Consider the following 16936-nt stretch of genomic DNA (forward strand, 5'->3'; position numbering starts at 1 on the left):
TAAAATATTAAACCCCTCTGAGCCTGTTTCTATTATTTCTTCTCTTGATTTTTGATCATTTAGTCCCATTTCTAAGCGTGCCTCAATTTTTTTTTTTGGAAAGGAGGACATTGCTTTTAAAAAATTCTAAAGACACTGTGTGTAGTAACCAAATCAAGATAAGGTTTTCTTTTCTTTGAGCAGGCAGGTAGAGTAGAGGTAGATAGTTTTAAACCCATTTAAAAGTTATTTTTATGTGTTTTAAGGATGGTCTATGTTACTTTTGATCTTACTCCCGGTATATGGCACTTACTCAGGAATATAGTCTTCATGAGATCTCAACTGAAGCCTAAACTGTTTACCAGGCCCCTCTTACTTAGTGTGCCCTGACTCCTATTTCTGTACTCCTGGCACCCTGTGACTCCTGAAATCTCTGCACACCTCTTTAGGTTTTCATTTTCTGTATTCTGCTAGATTTCCTGAAGTCTCATCTTGGGTATGAATAGATTAAGGAATCCACAAATCCCTTGAGGGAAGATTTCATCAAGTTTTGGGTGTCACTTCTCTGAGTTCCATCTCTCTCAAGAGTTTGTTCCCCCAACTCCTGCTACTTTGGCAGCTGAAAACTCCATATTTTCTATCTCCTTGGTGTAATAAACTCAGACTTTATTCCCCCACCTCCATCCCCAGTTTCTTCTCAATGCCTCCACATCCCCATATTCCCCTACCTGCTTACTGCTGATATCCAGTTAAGGGAACGAATCAGTGATGTGTCTGATGAATCCATTATTCCTGTACAGTCTTCACACATACTCCAGATATGAATCTTTATTTATCCTTGCATGTTATGGTACTGCATAAACTTCTGTCTTTGAGAAAGAAAAAAGGGAAGGAACAAAAGTCAGATCCAGTGATTTTTCAGAAGGAGATTGCTGCTATCAGTAATATTTACTTCATATTTCTGAGGAAGTGTATTCCTAAAAATTTAACTATAAAGGAAATTTCTTTAAATTATATTTCTTTAAATTGATTTAGCTCACTAAGTGAAAATGGACTCTGTTATGGATTGAATCGTGTCCCCAAAAATATGTGTCAGCTTGCCTAGGCGGCTATGATTCCCAGTATTTTGAGATTGTCTACCATTTTGTCATCTGATGTGATTTTCCTATGTGTTGTAAATCCTACCTCTATGATGTTAATGAGGCAGAATTAGAGGCAATTATGTTAATTAGGCAGGACTCAAATCTACAGGATTAGGTTGTATTTTAAGTCAATCACTTTTGCGATATAAAAGAGAGAAGGGAGCAGAAAGACTGGGAGGTATCATGCCACCAAGCAAGAAGAGCCAGGAGTGTGTGCATCTTTTGGACCCAGGGTCCCTGCACTGAGAAGTTCCTAGACTAGGGGAAGATTGATGACAAGGACCTTCCCCCAGAACTGACAGAAAAAGCCTTCCCCTGGAGCTGGCACCCTGAATTCGGACTTCTAGGCTTCTAGAATTTGAGAGAATAAACCTCTGTTTGTTAAAGCCATCCACTGTTATAGTAGTGCTAGATAACTAGACAGACTTCTAAAATAACAAATATGATCTTAACGAATAATTCAGAAAAAGACCATTTTTTGAAATAATAATAATAAAATTCTCTTCTAAAATATTAATGCTAATTTTAGCTCTGAAAATACCCGTGGGTTTGGAATATACTTGTTTGTATTGTTCTGTTTTACCCACAAACATTTATTCAAAATGTATGACAATGGAAGATATATAGTAGATGTTGAGTAAGAAGTTGTTTCATTTCTAGGAGAGTTATGCACATGGCCGGGAGATCTGGAGTCTAGAGGACGTCTCTTACTTCCATGTTGTTTGGCTAAATTGATTCCCTGAAAGGTTTTCCTTTTTTTTTTTATTATGTTTTGTTTTATGTGTATATTAGAAAGAAAAGTGGAACAATTGGCAACAGTTGAAAAAGACTCTAGATGAGTTAATAGCATGCTGTCAATGTTAGTTTCCTGATTTTGATAATTATATTGTGGCTACTGAAGATGTTCATATCTGGGGAGTCTCAATGGAAAACGTATGTGAATTCTTTTTCTTGCTTTTTCCATATTTTTGTAAGTTCAAAATTATTTCAAAATGAAAGGTTAAAAATCACACCTGTAGCCTGTCTCTTCTTTCCAGAAAATCAGAGGAGTTCCTTAACCCAAAACCACTCACTGGAGTTCCATGGAATGAAAAGCTTCCTGTGTCTCAGCCATCTCAACCTATGTCTCTTTGGCAGACTTTTCCTTGACTCTTCTGGTAGGCACTCTGAGTGGGCTTGAAGGTTGATTGATTATATTTAATGCCAACCCTGAAAAGTTTGGGACTGGAAAAAGTAATTTCTTCTTGGTAGGTAAACAAAGGCAGAAGGCATCAGGGTCTCCAGGGAAGGCAGGCCCCAGAGGAAGGGAAGAACTAACAAGAAACAGTCTCCTGACATTGTTCTCTTTCTAGAGGTGGTAAATTGATGTTCATGGAGAAGGGAAATTGGACTCACACCCTTCGGGCTTGGCTTATAATCCTTCCATCCTCCAACAAACAACAGAGAGCTTCACCCCAAACCTATCTTTACTCCTTCACTCTTTGATAGTTATTGTAGAGGAGACCACATCTTCATTCCAGGAAAATCAAAACTGTTGAAGAAACTTCAGGTTTGGATTCATTTCCCTCTTGCCCATAAGAGATATAGACCTGGAAAAACTACTGCTCTCTAGAAAGGTACCTGCTTACTTTGCTTCAGCTATACATTATACAGCTAACAATTTCTAAGCATTACTATCTGTCAGAGGGTAGTTACTTCCACATATGTTATCTCATTCAGAGTCTTCAGCCCTTTGATGAAAGGATTACTAGAACACTTTAGAGTGGGAGAAATTAGGTAATAATTAATATAATTGACTTGACAAAGTTCCCCCAGTTGGTAAAATATGAGTTGTAATTCAAACCTTAGGCTCCTACTCCAAATCCGTTGCTTCTCTGCTATATCTTTTCTGCCTACCACTTATCACAAATGCGAAAAATGTTTTTAATTTCAAGGGCTTTTTAAAAATGGGATGGATGTAACCAAATTTCCAGATCCAAGGAAACAGATGGTTATGGTGCTGTGAGAGAGGGCACAGCAATAATGCTTCCAGTTATTGTGCCTTCTTGGACGAGCCTTAGGGAAAAAGGGAAAACCAGAGAAATATCTTTCGTGTATGGCACAGGATCTGCCTCACTCTGGTCTGATCTATCCCACCCTTCCTCCGATACAATGCGGGGGAGGGATGGAGTTTGTTTTGTTTTGCTTTGCTCATAAACTCGTTCTGAGCAGCCTATATACATAAACACAGCTTTAACACCACTGTACCCATCGTCTCACTCCCTCTGCACAGCATCTTCTGTGCTGGTTCAGGGAACTCTGGCTACCCCATATAACAGCTCCAGCTCAGACTTGTTCTGGGTAAACATCACGGCTGCTCTCTGTACAGAGGAGCTAAACAATAAAAAAGGTAAGTAAAAATACTCTTGTTAAAAATAGCTTTTGACCCACTGTTAATTCAGCTAGGTCAAACGTAAAATGGTGTGTGTACACAGAGAATCATTTTTTACACCTTCTTGTTTTCTAGGGCAACTTTATGAAAATCTCAGAGTTGGAAAATTGCACTGAGAGGGAGCTGGCCTGGATTTTTGGCTTCAGTTTTACATGACAAACTCTCCAACCATTATTTGTGTCAGAGATAAATGTAAATGAAATATCTATATCTTTTTTTATTAATTTTCATTGTGCTTTAAGTGAAAGTTTACAAATCAGGTCAGTCTCTCATACAAAAATTTACATACAGCTTGCTATATACTCTTAATTTCTCTCCCTGCAATGAGACAGCAGAGTTCTTCCCTCCACTCCCTCTCCTCATGTCTTTTCGGGTAGCTTCTGGCCCCCTCTGCCCTCTCATCCCCCTCCAGACAGAAGATGCCAACAGAGTCTCATGTGTCCACTTGATCCAAGAAGCTCGTTCTTCACCAGTATCTTTATTCCAGTCCAATCCCTGTCTGAAGAGTTAGGTTTGGGAATGGTTCCTGTCGTGGGCTAACAGAAGGTCTGGGGACCGTGGCTTCTGGGATCCTTCCAGTCCCATTCTCACCATCAAGTTTGGTCTTTTTACAAGAATTCAGGGTCTGCATCCCACTGCTCTCCCACTCCCTCAGGGTTTCTCTGTTGAGTTCCCTGTCAGGGCAGTCATCGGTTATGGCTGGGCACCACCTAGTTCTTCTGGTCTCAGGATGATGTAGTCTTTGGTTTATGTGGCCCTTTCTGTCTCTTAGGCTCATAATTACCTTGTGTCTTTGGTGTTCTTCATTCTTCTTTGCTCCAGGTGGTTTGAGACCAAGTGATGTATCTTAGATGGCCACTTGCTAGCGTTTAAGACCCCAGACGCCACTCTCCAAAGTGGGATGCAGAATGTTTTCTTAATAGATTTTATTATGCCAATTGGCTTAGATGTCCCCTGAAACCATGGTCCTCAAACTGCTGCTCCTGCTTTGCTGGCCTTTGAAGTGTTCAGTTTATTCAGGAAACTTCTTTCCTTTTGGTTTAGTCCATTCATGTTGACCTCTCTTGTATTGTGTATTGTCTTTCCCTTCACCTTAAATAAAACTTATCTACTATCTAATTAGTGAATACCCCTGTCCCTCCCTCCCTCCCGCCTCCCTCTCTCCCCCATCTCTATCTTCCTCCCTCTTTCCCCCCCTTCACATGACCATCAAAGAATATTTTCTTCTCTGTTTAAACTGTTTCTCCATTTCTTATAATAGCGGTCTTAAACAATATTTGTCCTTTTGCAATTGACTAATTTCACTCAGCATAATTTCTTCCAGGCTTATCCATGTTATGAAATGTTTCACGAATTTGACATTGTTCTTTATCTATGCTTAGTATTCCATTGTGTGAATATACCATAGTTCATTTATCTCTTCATCTGTTGATGGGCACCTTGGTTGCTTCCAACTTCTTGCTATTGTAAACAGTGCCGCAATGAACATGGGTGTTCATATATCTGTTTGTGTAAAGGCTCTTATTTCTCTAGGATATATTTGAAGGAGTGGGATTGCTGGATCATATGGTAGTTCTATTTCTAGCTTTTTAAGGAAGTGCCAAATCGATTTCCAAAGTAGTTGTACCATTTTACATTCCCATCAGCAGTGTATAAGTGTCCCAGTCTCTGCACAACGTCTCCAGCATTTACTATTATGTGTGTTTTGGGTTAATGCCAGCCTTGTTGGAGTGAGATGGAATCTCATTGTAGTTTTGATTTGCATTTCTCTAATGGCTAATGATCGTGAGCGCTTCCTCATGTGTCTGTTAGTGGCTTGAATGTCTTCTTTAGTGACATGCCTATTCTTATCCTTTGCCCATTTTTTAATTGGGTTATTTGTCTTTTTGTAGTTGAGTTTCAGCACAATAATGTAGATTTTAGAGATCAGGCGCTGATCAGAAATGTCATAGGTAAAAACTTTTTCCCAGTCTGTAGGTAGTCTTTTTACTCTTTTAGCGAAGTCTTTGGATGAGCATAGGTGTTTGATTTTTAGGAACTCCCAGTTATCTGGTTTCTGTTCAGCATTTTTCATGATGTTTTGTATTCTGTTTATGCCATGTATTAGGACTCCTAATGTTGTCTCTATTTTGCCTTCCATGATCTTTTTCATTTTAGTCTTTATGTTTAGGTATTTGATCCATTTTGAGTTCATTTTTGTGCATAGTGTGAGGTATGGGTCTTGTTTCACTTTTTTGCAGCTAGATATCCAGTTATGTCTACCATTTGTTAAAAAGACTCTTTTCCCCAATTAACTGATTTGGGCCTTTGTCTAGTATCAGCCGTTCATATTTGGTTGGATTTTTGTCTCGATCTCAATTCTGTTCCTTTGGTCTATGTGTCTGTTGTTGTACCAGTACCAGGCCGTTTTGACTTCTCTGGTGGTATAATAAGGTCTAAAATCAGGTAGTGTAAGGCCTCCCACTTTGTTCTTCTTTTTCAGTAATGCTTTACTTATCTGGGGCCTCTTTCCCTTCTATATAAAGTTGGCAATTTGTTTCTCTATCTCATTAAAAACTGTCATTGCAAATTGGATCAGAATTGCATTGTAGGTATAGATTGCTTTTGGTAGAATAGATATTTTTACAATGTTAAGTCTTCCTATCCATGAGCAAGGTATATTTTTCCACTTATGTAGTTCTCTTTTGGTTTCTTGCAGTAGCGTCTTGTAGTTTTCTTTGTATAGTTCTTTTACATCTCTGGTAATAGTTAATCTTAAGTATTTTATCTTCTTGAGGACTACTGTAAATGGTATTTATTTGATGATTTCCTCCTCAATGTTCTTTTTGTTGATGTAGAGGAATCCAACTGATTTTTTTATGTTTGTCTTGTAACCTGATTCTCTGCTGAACTCTTCAATTAGTTTCAGTAGTTCTTTTTTAGGATGCTTTAGGTTTTTCTGTGTATAAGATCATGTCATCTGCAAATAGAGTTACATTTACTTCTTTCTTACCAATCTGGATGCCCTTCATTTCTTTATCTAGCCTAATTGCTCTGGCTAGGACCTCCAGCACAATGTTGAATAAGACTGGTGATAAGGGGCATCCTTGTCTGGTTCCCATTCTCAAGGGGAATGCTTTCAGACTCTCTCCATTTAGGATGATGTGGGCTCTTGGCTTTGTATAAATGCCCTTTATTATGTTGAGGAATTTTCCTTCAATTCCTATTTTGCTGAGAGTTTTTATCACGAATGTATGTTGAACTTTGTCAAATGCCTTTTCAGCATCAATTGATAAAATCATGTGGTTCTTGTCTTTTGTTTTATTTATGTGATGGATTACACTAGTTGTTTTTCTAATGTTGAACCAACCCTGCATACATGGTATAAAGCTCACTTGGTCGTGGTGAGTCATTTTTTTTGATATGTTGTTGAATTCTATTGGCTAGAATTTGGTTGAGGATTTTTGCACCTTTATTCACGAAGGGTATAGGTCTGTAATTTTCTTTTTTTGTGGTGTCTTTCCCTGGTTTTGGTATCAGGGATATGCTGGCTTCCTAGAATGAGTTAGGGAGTATTCCGTCCTTTGCTTTGCTTTGAAATACCTTTAGTAGTAGTGGTGTTAACTCTTCTCTGAAAGTTTGGTAGAACTCTGCAGTGAAGCCGTTAGGGCCAGGGCTTTTTTTTTTTTGTTTGGAGTTTTTTGATTATCTTTTCAATCTCTTTTTTCATTATGGGTCTATTTAATTGTTCTTCTTCTGTTTGTGTTAGTTTAGGTAGGTAGTGTGTTTCTAGGAATTCATCCATTTCTTCTAGGTTTTCAAGTTTTTTAGAGTAAAATTTTTCTAGTAATCTGATATAATTCTTTTAATTTTGTTTGGGTCTGTTGTAGTATCCCCCATCTCATTTCTTATTCTAGTTATTTGTTTACTTTCCCCTTTTTCTTTAATCAGTCTGGCCAATGGTTTATCAATTTTGTTAATTTTTTCAAAGAACCAGTTTTTGGTCTTGTTAACTCTTTCAATTGTTTTTCTGTTCTCTATTTCATTTAATTCTGCTCTAATTTTTATTATTTGTTTTCTTCTGGTGCCTAATGGTTTGTTTTGCTGCTTTCTTTCAGTTTATTTAAGTTGTGGGGATGGTTCTTTGATTTGGGCCCTTCTTTTTGTATGTGTTCATTTATTGATATAAATTGACCTCTGAGGACTGCTTTCGCTGTGTCCCAAAGGTTCTGATGGGAACTGTTTTCATTCTCATTGGATTCTATGAAGTTCTTTATTCCATCCTTAATGTCTTCTATAATGCAGTCTTTTTTGAACAGGGTATTGTTCAGTTTCCAAGTATTTGATTTCTTTTCCCTGGTCTTTCTGTTACTGATTTCTACTTTTATGGTCTTAAGGCCTGGGAAGATACTTTGTAATATTTCGGTGTTTTGGATTCTGCTAAGGCTTGCTTTATGACCTAATATATGGTCTGTTCTAGAGAATGTTCCATGTGCACTAGAAAAGAAAGTATACTTTGCAGTTGTTGAGGGTTCTGTATATGTCTATGAAGTCAGGTTGGTGGATTATGGCATTTAGATCTTCCGTGTCTTCATTGAGCTTCTTGCTGGATATCATGTCCTTCACCAAAAGTGGTGCATTGAATTCTCCTACTACAATTATGGAGGTGTCTATCTCACGTTTCAATGTTGTTAGAGTTTCTTTTATGAATTTTGCAGCCCTGTCATTTTGTGCATAAATATTTAATATGGTTATATCTTCCTGGTAAATTGTCCCTTTAATCATTATATAGTGTCCTTCTTTATCCTTTGTGGATAAAGGCTTTAAAGCCTATTTTGTCAGAAATTAATATTGCCACTCCTGCTCTTTTTTGATTGTTGTTTGCTTGATATATTTTTTTCCAACCTTTAAGTTTTAGTTTGTGTCTCTAAGCCTAAGGTGTGTCTCTTGTAGGCAGCATTTAGCTGGATTATGTTTTTTTTATCCAATCTGCAACTCTGTCTCTTTATTGGTGCATTTAGTCCATTTACATTCAGTGTAATTATAGATAGGTATGAGTTTATGAGTTTAGTGCTGTCATTTTGATGCCTTTTTTGTGTGTGTTGTTGACAATTTCATTTTTCCACTTACTTTTTTGTGCTGAGAAGTTTTTCTTTGTAAAATGTGCATTCCTCTTTTTTATAGTAGTTGAATTTATTTTGGCTGAGTCCTTATGTCTATCTTCGTTTTCTGTTTTGAAGTTTAGGGTTGTTAGTCCTCTTGGTGGTTACCTTAATATTTACCCCTTATGTTTCTAAATGTAAACCTAACTCGTATCTCCCTATATCGCCTTGATTTCCTCTCCATATGGAAGATCTATGCCTCCTGTATTTAGTCCTTCTTTATTAATGATTGTCACCTTTTACATAATGACATCATTGTTTCCCTGTTTTGACCATTTTTTTAAAATTACTCTTATTTTATTTTGGGGATTTCCCGATCTGAGTTATATCAGGATGTTCTGTTCTGTGTCTTTGTGTTGATATCTAATATTAATTTTCTTACCAAAGAATTTCCTTTAGGAATTCTTGTAGCTTCAGTATGCTTTTTGCAAATTCTCTAAGCTTGTTTCTATCTGTAAATGATGCAATTTCACCTTCATAGTTTTGCTGGATATGATTCTTGGCTGGCAATTTTTCTCCTTCAATGCTCTATATATGTCATTCCATTGCCTTCTTGCCTGCATGGTTTCTGCCGAGTAGTCTGAACTTATTCTTATTGATGCTCCTTTTTAGGTGACTTTTTCTTTATCCCTGGCTGCTTTTAAAATTTTCTTTTTAACTTTGGTTTTGGCAAGTTTGATGATAATATATCTTCGTGATTTTCTTTTGGAATCTACCTTGTATAGGGTTTGATGGACATCTTGGATAGAAATGCTTTCATCTTTCACCATGCCAGGAAGTTTTCTGCCAGCAGATCTTCATCAATTCTCTCTGTATTTTCTGTTAATCCTCCCTGCTCTGGAATTCCACTCACATGCAATTTATTCTTGATAGAGTCCAAAATGATTCTTAGGGTTTCTTCATTTTTTAAAAATTCTTTTATCTGATTTTTCTTCAAATATATTGGTGCCAATTGCCTTATCCACCATCTCCCCAATTCTGCATTCCAATTCCTCAATTCTGCTCCTCTGACTTCCTATCATGTTGTCTAAAAAATAGTTCTGTAATTTTATTGTTAATCTTTTGAATTTCTGAATGCTATCTCTCTATGGATTCTTGCAGCTTATTAAATTTTTCATTATGTTCTTGAAATCTTTTTAATTTCTCCAACTGTTTTATCTGTGTGTTCCTTAGCTTTTTCTATAAAAAAAAAAAAATTGCCTTATTTCGTTTCTGATGTCATCCCTGATGTCTTGAAGCATCCTATATACTAGTGTTTTGTATTCTACCTCTGGCAATTCCAGGAGTATGTCTTCATCTGGGAGAGATCTTAATTCTCTGTTTTGGGGAGTTGTAGAAGCAATCATGGTCTGCTTCTTTATGTGATTTGATATAGACTGCTGTCTCCAAGCCATCTATAATTTATTGTAAAAATTTATTTTATATTCACTCACTTGGTCTTATCTTCTTGTTTTGTTTTGTTTCAATATACCCAGATGGGCTACCAGAGTGTGCTAACTTGAGTGTTGGAGCCATTGAAGTATTTATGCCATGTTAACAAATGGTTAGAGCTGTTATCAGGTATATAAGCCTATGAGTCCATTCACTATTCTTGAATAGAATCAGCTCAGGTGTCCTGATAGTCGGTCACCTAGTGTGTGGTGTAGACTCTCACCTACTAACTTAGAGGAGCAGTGGTGATGGTTGTATGCACCAGTTTCTAGTAGCAGCAGGGGTCACACTCTGAGAGGGTAGTGTGTTGACATCCTTCCCTGAAGTGTCAGTGAGGAAGGAGTGTCTCTGTTCTCCAGGGTAATCTGGTGGGTGAACTCTGCAGCTGTACCTTTTGCACCCAATGCATGTACTTGTAAAGACTGGTAGACACCACTATCCTCATACCCCTTTTGTGGGTGGCTTGGTGGTGTGGATAGAGCCTCAGCCCTCAGTACCCTGCTGTGGGTAGGTGAGGGGTCTGTTGAATAGGTAGAGTAGTATCAGACCTCCAAAACCTGCCTCTCCACTGCTCAGCTGAAACAATTACAGTCAGGTCTCTAACAGAATTCCCTTTGCATTATAATAGCCACCTGGTTCCATGTAGGGGTGAAAGCCAAAGACTGGATCTCTTATGCCTGGACTGGAGCTGCTTCTGTTCTGATCTCCCAATTTATGGAAGTCAGGAAAGGATTTTTCCCCTGATTGTTAATTGCTGCTTTTTCCAGGCCAGGAGAATGGGTTAGAAAAGAGCATGGCACTTCTATCTCTTGCCCATGGAATTCAAATGTTAATGAAGCCAGCAGGGGCAGGGAGGGGAGGGATCAGATAGATAGGAGACAGTAGCAGAGTAAAATAGACAAAAATCACTTATCTTGTGTGGGAAGGATGTTTTATCTGAGATTGCAGAGGGGTGTGTAGCCTGTGTGCACTGGCTAGGTCCCTACTGAGATTTGTGCTGAGATTGCCCCAGGGGGTTAGAGCTGTGTCCCATGGTTGCCTTGTCTCGGGAAGCCACCATCAGCCCAAGTGTACTCATGTCAAAGCACAGCACCAAGGGATCAGTACTGAGGTGCTGCTCGTAGGCTCTGCAACTGGTCATTGCTTCTGTGTGGTCTTTCACTCCCCTGTCACTCAGGTTGGTGTGTAGCTTGTGTGCACTGGCTGGGTTCATGCCGTGATTGCCCCAGGGGGTTAGGGCTGCTTTCTCTGCTTGCCTTGGCTCAGGATGCCACCATCAGCCCCACCGCACTTGTGCCAAATCACAGCACCAAGGGATCAGGGCTAGGGTACTGTGCGCTGGGATCCACAACTAGTCGCTGCTTCTGGGCAGTTTCTCACTCCCCTGTCACTCGGGTCAATACCTTAGTTATGTGTTTGATGGTCAGGGTTCATAGATTGTCATGTACATAATTGATTCACTTGATTTTTGGGTCTTTGTTGCAAGAGGGTTCAGCACCACTGCACTTGTGCCAAATCACAGCAATAAGGGATCAGGGATGAGGTTCTGCACTGGCTCTGGAACTGGTCGCTGCTTCTGCATGGTCTCTCGCTCGCCGTCAGTCAGGTCAGTGTGTAGCCTGTGTGCGCTGGCTGGGTCCCCACAGAGATTGCCCCAGAGGGTTAGGGCTGCGTACCCTGCTTGCCTTGTCTCAGGACACCACCATCAGCCCCACCGCACTTGTGCCAAATCACAGCACCAAGGGATCAGGGCTAGGGCATTGTGTGCTGGGATCCACAAATAGTCGCTGCTTCTGCATGGTTTCTCACTCCCCTGTCACTCAGGTCAATACCTTAGTTATGTGTTTGATGGTCAGGGTTCATAGATTGTCAAGTACATAATCGATTCATTTGTTTTTGGGGGTCTTTGTTGAAAGAGGGTTCAGTGGAAGCTTCTGCCTAGTCAGCCATCTTGGCCCTGCCCAAAATATCTATATGTTAAAGCCTTGATCTCATGTGTAGTTGTTGTATATTTGGAATAAGAATAAGCATTTTGTATTAAAAAACAGTTAAGAATCATATAATCAAACTCTCTTATACTTCGTAAAGGTTAAAAGATTTCACTGGAGTGCCTAATCAAATCTGTTGCAATGCTAAACCTAGAATCTGCATCCCACACTCTCTTCTACTTCTACATCCAGGACTGTGGGGACCTAATTAGCTTTAGGTGCAGGAGAGAAAACCATCTAGATTGGAATACATCCTACCACCCAGAACATTCAATCTCCCATTACTTCCTTTAAATGGAATTCCCCTGAAGTCTAAGTGAATTCTCTAGTAGCCTCAAGTCATTTGGAACCTTTCTTCTATATGCCAGCTTCTCAAATTTCATCTTAAATGTTTTGTAAAGTTCAAAAGAAGTAACTGGTCAAAATCTATTTATCTATCCACATCTCTGTCTTTCTCTCCTTCTCTCTCCCTCTCTTGTGTATGTACGTATATAAATACTTTATGTAGAGTGAAAGTATATATCAATATTTTTTGTGTTTGTGACAGTGTAGACAATCATCTTTAACAAATATTTGCATAATACCTACTCTCTTCCTTAGACTCTGCTGGACTTGGGCATAAACAGTGAGCATGAAGGACAATAAGAGTCAGGAAAGGTCTTGGCTGTTTTTAGAAACAGAAAGGCCAAAGTTATATTACTGAGGTATTATGTTGGGGAAGGCTGTGAGTGTATGAGTGTGTCATTGTGTGTGTGGTGTGTGTGTGTGTGTGTGTAGATACATATTTTGATGGCTTTGGAAACTCATTTCAGTACCTTAGCTAAAAGCTGGCCAGCAGGTCTGAGTTAGCTCAGTAGAAGACCAGGCTGATTCCAGCTGCTGGCCTGTAGAGGCCCCAGCTTTCTAACCAGGTCACTTGCTCAACCAAGGAACTTCCATTGTTCTATAGTCAAATTGATGGTCCTTGTTTTCCTGTCCCTATAAATATGTAGAACAAGAGTGAGCAAACCGTGGTTCATGGGTCATCTCTGGCCAGCTGCCTGTTTTTATATACCAGCAAGCTAAGAATGTTTTTCACATTTTTAAATGGTTGGAAAAATCAATTGGAGAGTAACAGTTCATAAAACATTTGACATAATGTGAAGTTAATTATGTAAAATTCAAATTTCAGTGGACAGAAATAAAATTTTATTAGAATGCAGCTATGTTCATTCATTTAGGTGTTATGTGTGGCTATTTTGCACCATGAAAATGGAGTTCAGTTGTTATGACAGAGACTATATGGCCCACAGTCCTAAAATATTTAAGAAAAATTTGCCCACCCCTGGTATAGGGCATTATAGGGGTGGTTGAGTCCTTCACTACTGAAAGGCAGGCCTTGGTGAGTACAATCCAAATATGCACAATTCTCAGTGGGATCATGAGAGCTCAGGGGATGATGGGCCCCCAGTTACTTTTCATCTTGACAATTTTTCTCCAGTGAACCCTGTTTTATATGTGCAGAGCTTATATTAGTAGAGCATGTATGCACACCCATGTGCACAACACTGTGTGTGACAGAGAATGACTGAGAGTTTGATTGATAGAACCATGAGATGAGGTTGGAGATGTTTGTTTTTGTTGTTGTTAGGCACCATCAAGTCGACTCTGCTTACACTAACACCATGCTCAACAGAATAAAACACTGCCTGGTCCTGAGCCTGGCTCGAAATCCTTGCTTTGTTTGAGCCCATTGTTGCAGCCACTGTGTCGATCCACCTTGTTGAGGGTCTTCTTTTTATTCACTGACCATCTACTGCACGAAGTATGATGTTTTTCTCCAGAGATTTGTCCCTCCTGATAACAAGGGCAAAGAACATGTTATGAAGTATAGTCACCCTCACTTCTAAGGCACATTCTGGCTGTACAGATTTTTTCGTTCTACTGGCAGTCCATGGTATATTCGATATTCTACACAAACAAGTTTACTTGATCCCAGAGTTAAAATCTGAATGAGAGCAAAAAACCAAGCCAGGACAATATTTCAGGAGCAAAGAAAAAGAGTAGCAATTGATACTTAAATCTTCATTTTCTTTCTCAAGATGCTTCCAATATAGCTCTGGGTCCCCATCTGTCTTCATGCTGTTATTCAGTATTTGTTGGTCTTTTACAGCTCACAGACACGTGAAAACCTTCAACACCCCCAACAATTCCAACACCATCACTGGCTTCATCCTCTTGGGCTTCCCTTGCTCCAGGGAGGGTCAGATCCTCCTGTTAGTGCTCTTTTCTGTTGTCTACCTCCTGACTCTTATTGGGAACGGCTCTATCATCTGTGCTGTGCACTGGGATCAGAGACTCCACACTCCCATGTACATCCTACTCGCCAACTTCTCCTTCCTGGAGATCTGGTATGTCACCTCCACTGTCCCCAACATGTTGGCCAACGTCCTCTCTGAGACCAAAATTTTCTGCTTCTCTGGGTGCTTTCTCCAATTCTACTTTTTCTTCTCCCTAGGTTCTACAGAATTCTTTTTCTTGGCGATTATGGTGTTTGATCGATACCTTGCAATCTGCCAGCCTCTACACCATCCAACCATTATGACTGGTTGTCTCTGCACCAATCTTGTGGTCAGTTGCTGGATATTTGGTTTCCTCTGGTTCTTGATTCCCATTATCATCATTTCCCAGATGTCCTTCTGTGGATCCAGGATAATTGACCACTTCCTATGTGACCCAGGTTCTCTTCTAGCACCAACTTGCAAAAGAGCTCCTGTGATGGAGCTTGTCTTCTCCACCTTAAGCCCTCTGCCCATCATTATTCTCTTTCTCTTCATCATGGGGTTCTACACTCTGGTCCTAAGAGCTGCACTAAGGGTCCCCTCAGCAGCTGGATGAAGAAAAGGCTTTTCTGGCTGTGGGTCTCATCTGGCTGTGGTTTCACTTTTCTGCGGCTCAGTACTGGTTATGTATGGGACTCCAACATCTGGCATGAAGACAGAATGCAGAAAATTGTGACCCGTTTTTATTCTGTTGTGACACCTCTCCTTAACCCTGTGATATACAGTCTTAGGAACAAAGATATGAAAAGATCCCTGCATAAATTTATGAGAATATAAAGAAGAGTACCAGTCAAAAAGACTCTTAAGCAATGTTAAACTCATATGTAACCTCTTTTTTGGATTTAGAAAAAGAAAAACAGGTGTCATTCATATTATTGTTCCCACCCATGAGTCTGTTTATATTTTCTATTTCTTCTCTTGGTTTTTGATCATTTAGTCCTGTTTCTTAGCATGCCTCAATTTTTTTTTTTTTTTTTTTTTGAATACAGCACATTGTGCTTAAAAAATTCTGTAGACATTGGGTGTAGTAACCAAACCAAGATAAGGTTTTCTTTTAGCAGGTAGATAGAGTAGGCGCAGATAGTTTTAATCCCATTTAAGAGTTATTTTTATGTGTTTTAAAGACGGTCTATGTCAGTTTTGATCTTATTCCTGGGATAAATTCCTTAGGAGCATGGCTTTCATGAGATCTCAGCTGAAGCCTGGACTGTGTACAAGGGCCACTTCTAGTGTGCCCTGACTCCTATTTCTGTACTTCTTGCACCATGTGACTCCGGAAATCTCTGCTTATATCTTTAGACTCTCAGTTTCTGCTTTCTACTAGATTACTTGAAGTCTCATCTTGCATATGAGCATCTCCAAAAAGCCCCAAACCCAAACCCATTGAGTTGGTTCTGACTCATAGGAATACTATAGGACAGCGTAGAACTGCCCCATAGGATTTCCAGGGAGTGGCTGGGGGACTTGACCTGTCAGCCTTGTGGTTAGCAGCCAAGCGCTTATCTACTAGACACCAGGGCTCCACAAACGGTTGAAAAACCAAAAACCAAACTCTTTGCCATTGAATCTATTCCAAGGCATAGGCACCCCATTAAAAATGAACAACAAACAAAAAAAAACCCAACCCATTGCCTTTGAGTCAATTCCAAGTCATAGCAACTGTATAGGACAGTGTAGAACTGCCCCATAGTGTTCCAAGGAGCGGGTGTTGGATTTGAATTGCTGAACTTTTGCTTAGCAGCCGAGCTCATAACCAGGGCTCCTAGAAATCCCAAAATGCTTTGAGGGAAGGTTTCACCAAATTCTGGGTGTTGCTTCTCTGTGGTCAGCCTCTCTCAAGAATATGTTTCTCAAATACTTGCTGCTTAGGCAGTTGCAAAGTCCAGATGTTCTATCTCCTCGGTTCAGTAAAACCAATGCTTTCTACTCAGACTTTATTCCTCCATCTCCCAAGCCCTAGTCTCTTCCCCATACCTCCACGTCTCCATATTCCCCCCATGTAGTGAATTGTTGGAGCCCTGGTAGCATAGTTAAAAGCTCTGCTTTTTAACCAAAAGCTTGGCAGTTTGAATCCACCAGCTGCTCCTTGGAAACCCTATGGGACAATTCTACTCTGTCCTATAGTGTCACGGTGAGTTGGAATCCACTCCATGGCAATGGGTTTGTTTTTTTTTTTTTTCTTTTTTAGTTAATTGTCAAACATCCTGGGATGGGGGTGTGGGAGGTGAATGGAACACACTTCCTTGCTTTTGCCTTCTTCCTGGAATTGTAGTCCCTGAAGTTTTACCTGTATAGATTGTTCTCCAGTCCATTCTTGTATTTTGCTTGTATTTTGTCCAGATTTTATAGTTACATTTGTCAGAAGGGTTAATTGCTAAGCTGCTAAATCATGATCATAACCAGGAAAAATATGTTAAAAAAAATCAAGACCAAATTGAAATTATACCTGAAAACTTCATGTTTGCTTTTACATTAGAAAATTGATCTATGTAATTCATCACTT

At 39.5% G+C, this 16936-nt stretch overlaps 1 pseudogene; it reads left to right on the forward strand.

Annotated features, from left to right (window-relative positions):
• Nucleotides 1-14180: 14180 nt before the first annotated feature.
• On the forward strand, nt 14181-15210 carry LOC126084562 (olfactory receptor 11G2-like; annotated as a pseudogene).
• The last annotated feature ends 1726 nt before the right edge of the window (nt 15211-16936 follow it).

This window comes from Elephas maximus, chromosome 10 (assembly GCF_024166365.1).
Source record: "Elephas maximus indicus isolate mEleMax1 chromosome 10, mEleMax1 primary haplotype, whole genome shotgun sequence".
Classification (NCBI taxonomy): Eukaryota; Metazoa; Chordata; class Mammalia; order Proboscidea; family Elephantidae; genus Elephas; species Elephas maximus.